A 9,802-nucleotide genomic window follows, 5' to 3' on the forward strand; every position below is an offset into this window, starting at 1 on the left:
AAATGTTTTAAAAAGTTTCATTTTGAAGTAATTGTAGGTTCATTAGCAGTAATAAGAAATACTGCAGAGGGGTCTCATGTACTCATTTCCCAGTTTCTCTCAATGGCGACATCTTAGATTATAGTACAATATCACAACCAGAATATTAATTTTTATGTAAGATGTGTGACAAGTCAAGGCCCAGTTTTTTTGTTTTTTTTTTTTTTACGGTGTGCGGGCCTCTCACTGTTGTGGCCTCTCCCGTTGCGGAGCACAGGCTCCGGACGCTCAGGCTCAGCAGCCATGGCGCACGGGCCCAGCCGCTCCGCGGCATGTGGGATCTTCCCGGACCGGAGCACGAACCCTTGTCCCCCGCATCAGCAGGCGGACTCTCAACCACTGCGCCACCAGGGAAGCCCAGTCAAGGCCCCGTTTTTTTTAACCTATCAGATTGCTCTAGTACCATTGGTTTAAAAGGCTATCTTTTCTCCATTGAATTCTTCCTTTCACTTTTGTCAAAAATCATTTGGGCATATTTGTGAGTTTATTTCTGAATTTTCTGTTCTCTTCTATTGCCCTATGTGTCTATTCCTCCACTCACACCACACAGTCTTGATTACTAAAGATAGTATAAGGATGAATTGGGAGATTGGAATTGACATATATACACTATTGATACTACGTATAAAATGGATAACTAATGAGAACCTACTGTATAGCACAGGGAACTCTACTCAGTGCTCTGTGGTGACCTAAATGGGAAGGAAATCCAAAAAAGAGAGGATATATGTATACGTATAGCTGATTCACTTTGCTGTACAGTAGAAACTAACAAAATATTGTAAAGTGACTATACTCCAAAATAAATAAATAAATAAATAAAGCAGTAATAAAAAAAAGATAAAGAAAAAAAATAAGGCTTAAAATTGGGTAGACTGGCTTCTTCTACTATATTCTTCATTTTCCAAATTCTTTTTGTTCTTCTAGTTCCTTTGTTCTTTTCCATATATATTTTTAAATAATCTGGTCTATACAAAAATTCTTGCTGATGTCTTGATGAGAATAGTTTTAAAATTATATATCAATTTTGGCATAATTGAAATCCTTACTGTTATGAGCTAAATTGACTCTCCCCAAAATTTATGTGTAGAAGTCTTAACACCCCAGACTTAACAATATGATAATGTGACTATATTTGGGATATGGTCTTTAAAGAGGTATTTAAATTAAAATGAGGTAATTAAGATGGGCTCTAATCTAACCTGATTTGCAATTAGGACAGACACACATAGAGGAAGACTCTGAAGGTACAGAGAAGAGATGGCCATTTAGGAGCAGAGAAGAGAAGCCTTAGGCAAAATAAAACCCTGCTGACATCTTGATCGTTGACTTTAATAAGCCTCCAGGATTGTGAGAAAATATATTTATTTCATTTATGCTACCCAGCCTTTGATATTTTGTCATGATGGCCCTTGCAAAACTAACGGTTACCAAGCTGAAGCTTCCAATCTATAAACACTGAATGTCTTCCATTTATTTAGAACCTCTTTGATTTTTTTCATGAGCATTTTATAGTCTTTTGATGACAAGTCTTGTAAATATTTGATTGGATTGGATTTGATTGGATATATTTCTATATTTCATTTTTGAGTGATTATAAAAATCTCACTGCCCATAGTTAATTCCTAGCAAATAGGTTTACAATTAATATTTTATGTTTGTTTTATATCCTGTATCCTTGCTTAACTTATTAATTCTAAAAGGGTATTTTTTTGAGTATATGTGTATTCCTAGACTTCAGTTTGTATACAATCATATCATCTGCGAATAGAGACAAGTTTATTTCTTTCTTACCTACATATCTGTCTTTTAATTATTTTTCTTGCCTTACTGAACTTGCTAGAACACCTCATACTATGTTAAATGAGTGCGGTGAGAGTGAATATCCTTGCCTTGTTCCTGATCTTGAGGAGGGAAATAATTCAGTCTTTCATCATTAAGTATAATGTTAACTTTGGGATTTTTGGTTTTGGTTTTCTTTTTGTTTTTGATTTCCAGAGATGCTGTTTATCAAGTGGAAGAAGTTATTCTCTATTCCTATTTTTCTGAGAGCTTTTTGTTCATTTGTTGTTTTTACAACATGAATGGTTGTGAAATTTGTCAAACCCTTTTTCTGCATTGAATTATATGACCATGCAATTTTTTTTTCTTTAGGATTGGGTCAATTACGTTGATAATTCTTGAATATTGAACTGGCTTTACATGCTGAGAATGAATATCAATTGGTAATGGTGTATAATTATTTTTATATATTGCTAATTCTATTTATTAATATTTTGCTAAGGATTTCTACATTTATTTTATGATGGAAATTGGTGTGTAGTCTTCTTTTTGTGTATTGTCTTTTTCTTGTTTTGGTATTACTATAATAATACCGTCATAGCAATAGAAATAAAAATCCAGTATTTTACTTCAAAAACTGTGATCCTCATGAACAAGATCTGTGATTTCTGTCATTAAAGATGTGGGGATAGGGAACTAACAAGCCATTATTTTTAAGTTTAACACTTGTAATTTATTCTCTGGAATCATATGATCATTTATCATATGTGATTGCCAATAGGTGAATTTTACAACTACAGTAAGGGGTGGTGGGGAAGTACAAAGAGATTCTTCTAATACCAGACACAAAACTGAATTTCTGTGTAATTTAGAACAAATTGATTTAACCTAATGGAATTGAAATTTCTATGCTGTAAAATGGGAATTATGATGCCAACTATTAACAGTATTGGGGAAATCAAATGAAATAATATAAGTAACAGCTTGTAAGAACATAGATTTTTTAATAAGCTCGGTGAGAAATTAACTGTATCTCTATTCTCTATCTATCATCTATAGAAATAGAAAAAAATAGAAAGATAGATGTGGGCTGGGGATAAACAGGATTTCCACTTCCAACATCCTTCATGTCCTTAAAAGAGAATGTAGACTAGGCTTTGGTGGGTTTGACAGGAAAGTCAGAATCCAAGTTGCTCATAAATATTTCACAGGAAGGACATAGATGCTGCTTAAAGTTCTTTCTGAATGGTGTTAGGTGACTTGATTCTGAAAAAGCTTTGAGCTTAGAAAAAATGAGCTTTGCGTATTGACAAGAGTCCTCACATGGGAACAGAATCAAAATTAACAGACTCTGCAACCCAAAGGAGGCTGGCTGAATATTCCCGCTACCTTTGCTCTGATCATGTGACCATCTCACGCTTCTGTCACTTTCATTAAATAAAAATTAATCTTAACATATTTGGGCAGGAGTGGGGGTGGTTTGGCATGGGTGTCTACTCTGTCAAGGATAAAAAATATCCTTTAGTTCTCATCACCTAATCAGTTGATTTCAGCTCCATTTTCTCCCTTTTCTTTCTTTATCACTGCCTAACCTTGTCCCCTAGGAGTTTCAGACCTTGTTATTCATAAATGGCATAACTTCGTGCACCCTTTTCCTTTTTACTCAAAAGTTTTCTCTAAAATCGAAGGATTACTTGGCTGATTATAAAATTCTTGCATCACGTATTCTTCCTCTCAGTATATTTTAGATACTGATCAAACTGTCTCCTTGCATGAATATTACTGTGAAGATGTCGAATCCATCTTGATATTTCACACTAGTAGGGGGCATGATTTTTTCCCCTCCTACTCCTAGGATTCTTTCTTTGTACCTGAATTTTAACATCCTTACCAGAATATGCTTTGATTTGGAATGGTAGGTATGAATGTTAGGTTTCATTATTTCTTGGAAATCTATGAGCCCCTTCAGTCTACACATTCAACTTGTTTTTATTTCAGAAAAAATGTTGAAAAAATTATACTTTAGACTCTTTCTATATTTTCATTTGCTTAGTTCTTCTTAAAAATATCAATAATGCATGTTAGATATACCTTTTTAAAGTCTAGCGTTCCTTCTGTGATCATGTTTACATTCCCCTTTCTCTCTCCCTGCTCCACCTCCCTCCCTCCCTCTCTTTCTTTCTCTCTGAGTCACCCTCATAACTACTTATAAACATCTAACTTTTTCCACCTATAACGGGCATTATTCTCTACACTGGCTTTTCATTTTTTGTCATATTGTGACATTTTGCAACTCAATTCTATATTCTTTGGACATCCTATAAAGTCTCTTTGGAATACTTTTTTCTCATTGTTCAAATTTCACTTATTACTTATAAAGATGATATTATCTATAAATTCTGTGAGAATAATGAGAAGCATTTCTTTCATTCCTTTGTTTTACTGTAACCATCTTTTTATCAGAAATGACCGTTTACTGATTTAAAGAAAAATGTTTTGAGCATAGAGCACATATCATTTCCTTTCTAAGTATGATCCATCTTTGAATTATTTTTGCTGCTTGCCAGAGATGTTGACAACTATGGTAACTGGGACTATCTGGGGCGTGGATTCAGAGGTGTTGACTCCAAACTCTTCCTCAACAAATTGCTTGGGTGACAGAAAAATCTTCTTTGGTATTCAGCGTACATTTGGCAGATGTGAAAACCATTCAGTATTTAAGGATGGGGAAATTTATAGCTGATCACGGGTGACTAGAGTGATGGAATGGCTAAAGGCGTTAAGGGAAGAGGAGGGTTGTTCTTCATAGATCAAGAAACTGTCACTGCCTTAGACTACAGCTCATGTGACCATTTTCGCCCCAGAGCTGCTGACAGTATGAGGGGTAAGCTCTCTGTCTGTGTCTGCTACTGTAAGAAATGTATTTTGCTATTAAGCAAAAACCAGGAGCCCACTCTACCATTGCTGCTAAATTACTCTCAAAGTTGCTGACATTCACTGCTGCCTAAAATCACCTTTAAAAAAATGGCTTTATAAAATATAGGTTAAATATTATAAAATTCACCCATTTCGCGAGCATTTAATTCAATAAATTTTTGTATATTGTAGAACTGGTCTGCCTTTCTTTGCCTCCACCCCTGCATGCTCTTCTCCTAGAATGGAGGTTCCATGCCAAGAAGACCATGAGCAAGATGCCTTCTTTTGTCGTTATGGTCCTGCTACTGTCACAGCCCCTAGGTGCTGAAAGAAACTGAAATAGCAAAGTAATATTCTGTTTCTTCTTTCTTCCTTCTAAATTCCATCTAGTGCCTCCAATTGGCAGAAACCAAGAGAAATTCAGAAAGCTAGGTTGTCTGAAATATGTGGCTTGCATGTTTATCCCTCAAAAGTACAGAAGAAAGTGCAGAAAGGAAAGTGTAATATTGAGAGCCCATCATATTGAAAGCTAGAGTATCCAGAGCACCCCTCAACTTATAAAATCATGGATTGCCTCCTCTATTCCTGTCTTAGCCCATTCAGGCAGCTATAACAAATTACCGTAGACTGGGTGACTTATAAACAACAGAAACTTATTTCTCACCCTTCTGGAGGCTGGCAAATTCAAGATCAGGTGCCAGCAGGTTTGGTGTCATTCATTCATGAGGGATCTGCCCTTATGACCTGATCACCAACCAAAGGCCCCACCTCCAAATGACATCCCACTGTAAATTAAGTTTTAACATATGAATGGGGGCACTAACATTTAGTCTATGGCAATGCTTTTCCTTCTCTCCTCTATTCAGCTCTCAGTGAAGTAACTTTCAGGCTAGGAAAGAAAGTGTACAGATGGTTTTATTTATTTTTATTATTTATTTGTTTTTTATTTGCCAGGTATCTGCTTTTCTGTCGCAAATATCTGGGTCCCAACAGGATATATTCCACAGTACCCGGAGCCTTCCTATAACTCTTGATGTCTTAATTGTCATTTTGTAGAGGTTGTGCAGAATAAGATACTTAATATTTTTTGGAAATGTACAAATATCTTGGAGACTGAGGAAGTTTGTGAAAATAAATATCATGCACTCTTGTTTAGGTTAATATTTCACATTTTTGGCTAGTATAATTCTATTTGTATATTGAAGGTTTTTTTTCTATTATATTAAATCTTGAATTTTCTACTATTCTTTTTTTTTTTTTTTAATGAAGTCCAAGGTCATTGTTGGTACAGCAATTCATCAGTGAGGACAAACAACCAATTTATTGTTGCTAAACAGATTAGCATGCCAATCCTTTAAAAAAAAAAAAAAAAGCTTTGTACAATAATAGTAGCCATGCGTTAGCCACTTTAATATAAAATGTGATCAAAAGTCAAAATACAAGAGTTCAAAAGGCATAGAAAAACCAAAAAGTTTCAATTTTATTACAAGTTTTAGATTCTGGAAATAGTTTAAAAAAAAAAACTTATATGCTAATTTCAGCCCAGGGCTAATTTTTTTACAACCAAGCTAAGAATTACTACAAGGGAACATCAATGCAACAAACAAGTAAAATTTGCAAACCCAAGACACAAACTTGCTAACAAAGTTAATAATCATGGTAATGGAGAGCACCAAAGAGCAACTGATGCCTCAGTTAACTTTGAAAGAAACAATGCCTTCTCTAGGGCAGAGAAACATGCAAACAATTCTGCTTCAAGAAATTTGCATAGAAATGGAAAATGCTAGAGCCTTTACCACAAATGAAATTACAAAGCCTCAACATGTTAAATTCAAGCCAAGGAGCACCAAATGTTAAATTGGAGCCAAGGTATGACTCAAAACATTTAATTTCCAGCTATGCAACTAGCAAGATCACAAGAATTTCAGGTGTGGAAAGGCACCCTAGGCAAGCTCTTGAAAGACATGAATTTGATACAACGTAACCTTAAATCAATGCAGACATTCCTGTAAAATTTAAATTTTAGAGGGCACCATAAGGCATCAGGATCTCTTCTCAAAGTCACTCTTGATATTGTCAGCAACAATCACATCTTTATGATCTCATTAATGACCTTTCACAGATCTCTAGCCTGTACACGTACAGCAGAACCCCCAATATCGTGGGAAGCCCTTTCAGTTTGGCCCTGCTTAACGTGTTTGTAGAATGACTTTTAAGCCCAGCCGTGGCCTAAATGGTGTGAAAGGGACTACTCCCCGGGCATCTCAAGACTTCTCTTCAGCCTGAGCTGTCTCCCAGGCCCCTCTCTTCCACACCTGCCCCCGGGGTAAGACTCCAGAACTCTGGGATTCTGAGCCTGACCCCAGGCAACCTCACCGACACCCACCTTTGGAAGCTCCACTATTCCTCATCTCCAGCTCCCTCTGGTGGGGTTCAAAGTGACAGTTTGGTGCAAGGACTTGTAGAAACAATGTTTATTTACAAATTCGTATTTTGTAGACCTTTCCTTAATTGAACACCTGTGACTTTTACAGTCGCTCTCCAGACCCTTTCCAGAGGTGTAGTAGAATATGCGAAGCAAAAGGACATTTTATTTCTACAGGAAGAAAAATGATTAACATACATAGTAATAACTGTGTCCATCAAGAGTAATTTGTAATCAGAAAATGAAGACAAATGCCCCAGAAGCCTGCATTTTATCGACACTGCCACTTTCCCAAAAAAAGAACCTCAGAAACAAGTCACTGGATCTGCTTTCAGTGAATCAGGAGTTCCCACATTTGTATTCCTCAATCTTTGAGAAAAGTACCACATGAAACTGACCCACCCCTTTTTGTGTAAAATAGTAACTAACTGAACTCACATCTCCACGCCCTCATCCACCTGTTCAATGACAAACAGTAGTCAGTTCCCCTGAAGGAGACTTACACATTTTGGTATTTCTACCAAAAGAATTGAAATTTTCAAGCAGAAAAAAAGTTTAATTACAAGTAAGTGAGTGGCAGCCCAAGTGAAGCCCTTTTACTATGATTTCCAATTTTCTGTTCAATCCGCACTGCAGAGATACAAGGAAAGCCACCATTTTGTTTCCTAAATTTTATTTAAGAATTCATACAAAATACTCCAGATAACTGAGTTTCAATCCTCATTTTCCTCCTCTTCTTCATCTTGATTAATCTGGAAGTAACGTAATTCGTAACTTTCTTTGCTGTTAACAACTACGCGTAACCAATCACGGAGATTATTCTTCTTCAAATATTTTTTGGTGAGATATTTCAAATACCTTTTGGAAAAAGGCACCTCGGAAGTTACAGTGATCTTGCTTTTGCTTCTTTCGATTGTTACAACACCTCCTCCGAGATTCCCAGCTTTTCCATTCACTTTGATTCTTTCCTGAAGAAACTGCTCAAAATTGGCCGCATCCATGATTCCATCTTCTACAGGATGGGTACAGTCAAGAGTAAACTTCAGGACCTGCTTCTTTTTTTTGCCCCCCTTCACCACAAGCTTTTTCACTGGCGCCATCGCCACAGTGGAGGCAGAAAAGCTCTACTATTCTTTTGTTCTTTTAGGTATTTGCCAGGGGTCGAAAAGATGAGATTGAAATAAAATGCTTTTATTCCACTGATTTTTAACAGAAAATTTGCATTCTCTACTTCCAGCCTGTCTGAAACCAGTTTCTAATTGTCTCTCAGGAGAAACAATACTGTTCTTTCACCCAGTACTTTTTGTTTGTTGTTGTTGTTCCAAAGTTCATATCATGGGTCTGTCACAGAAGCAAAATTATAAATTGTAAGTCATTAAGGTATGGTGAATGCCCATCTGTGTAAGAACATGTCAAAGAAATGTTTACCCAGTTGGAATATCACTGGCCAATCTACTATCTACTACTGTATATAGTATGTGTATTAATATCCTAGTGCTGCTATAGCAAAATACTACAAGTATATGACTTAAAGCAACAGAAATTTATTTTCTCACAGTTCTGGTGGCTAGAAGTCTGGAATTGATGTGTCAGCAGTGCCAGGCTCCCTCTGGAGACTCTTGGGAAGAATCCTTCATTGCCTCTCCCTAACTTCTGATGATCATTGGCAAATACTTGGCGTGCCTTGACTCGAAGTTTCATCCCTCCAACCTCTGTCTCCACCATCATATGGCCCTTTACCCTGCATGTCTACCTCTCTGTGTCTCTTTCTCCTTATAAGGCCACTAGTCATTGGACTTAGGGCCCACCTCAATCCAATATGACCTTACCTTAAGTTGGTTAAATCACAGAGACCCCGTTTCCAAATAAGGTCACATTCACAGGTGCCTGGGTTCAGGACTTCAATATATCTTTTGGGGGGACACAATTCAGCTCACAACAGTAGTAGATATTATTAGTAGCATGGAGCTGGAAGATCTGGTAGATTTTTAGACCAATGGCAGCCAACATATAGTATATTGATATTTATATCAAACTGACTAAAATTACCTAAAAATTTCCAAAAATGAATAAATCTTCAACTTTGAAACTACTCACCTGCTTATTCCATTTTCTATTCAAAATAAATATACAAAGTATGATGTGTGTGTGTGTGTGTGTGCACGGGCTATATGTATCTACATGGATTTATGTGTAGGACTTTTCAAAATCCTCATTTCTAATTTACAACTGTAAAACTGAATTCTGAAGCTTAGACTAGACAGAAATCAGGGCTTCACGTTGAGGTGGTAAAGTTACACATACATCAATTCTGATAACTAAATTATTCAACCAATTACTTTTTTTTCTTTTTTAAATTGAGATACTATTGACATATAACACTGTGTAATTTTAAGGTGTACAATGTGTTGATTTGATGCATTTATATATTGCAATATGATTACCACCATAGTGTTACCTAATACCTTTAATGTGTCATATAATTATCACTTTTTTCTTTGTGATGAGAACAATGAAGATCTAGTCTCTTGGTAAATTTGAAGTTCATAATACAGTATTGGTGACTATAATTACTATGCTCTACATTAGAACTTCAAGATTTATTTATCTACTAGTTTTAAGTTTGTATCCTTAAATAAC

At 36.0% G+C, this 9,802-nt stretch overlaps 1 pseudogene; it reads right to left on the reverse strand.

The window, feature by feature from the left end:
- Positions 1 to 7,860: 7,860 nt before the first annotated feature.
- LOC115850883 (large ribosomal subunit protein eL22 pseudogene) lies at positions 7,861 to 8,262 on the reverse strand (annotated as a pseudogene).
- Between the last annotated feature and the right edge of the window lie 1,540 nt (positions 8,263 to 9,802).

Source organism: Globicephala melas, unplaced genomic scaffold (assembly GCF_963455315.2).
Source record: "Globicephala melas unplaced genomic scaffold, mGloMel1.2 SCAFFOLD_621, whole genome shotgun sequence".
Classification (NCBI taxonomy): Eukaryota; Metazoa; Chordata; class Mammalia; order Artiodactyla; family Delphinidae; genus Globicephala; species Globicephala melas.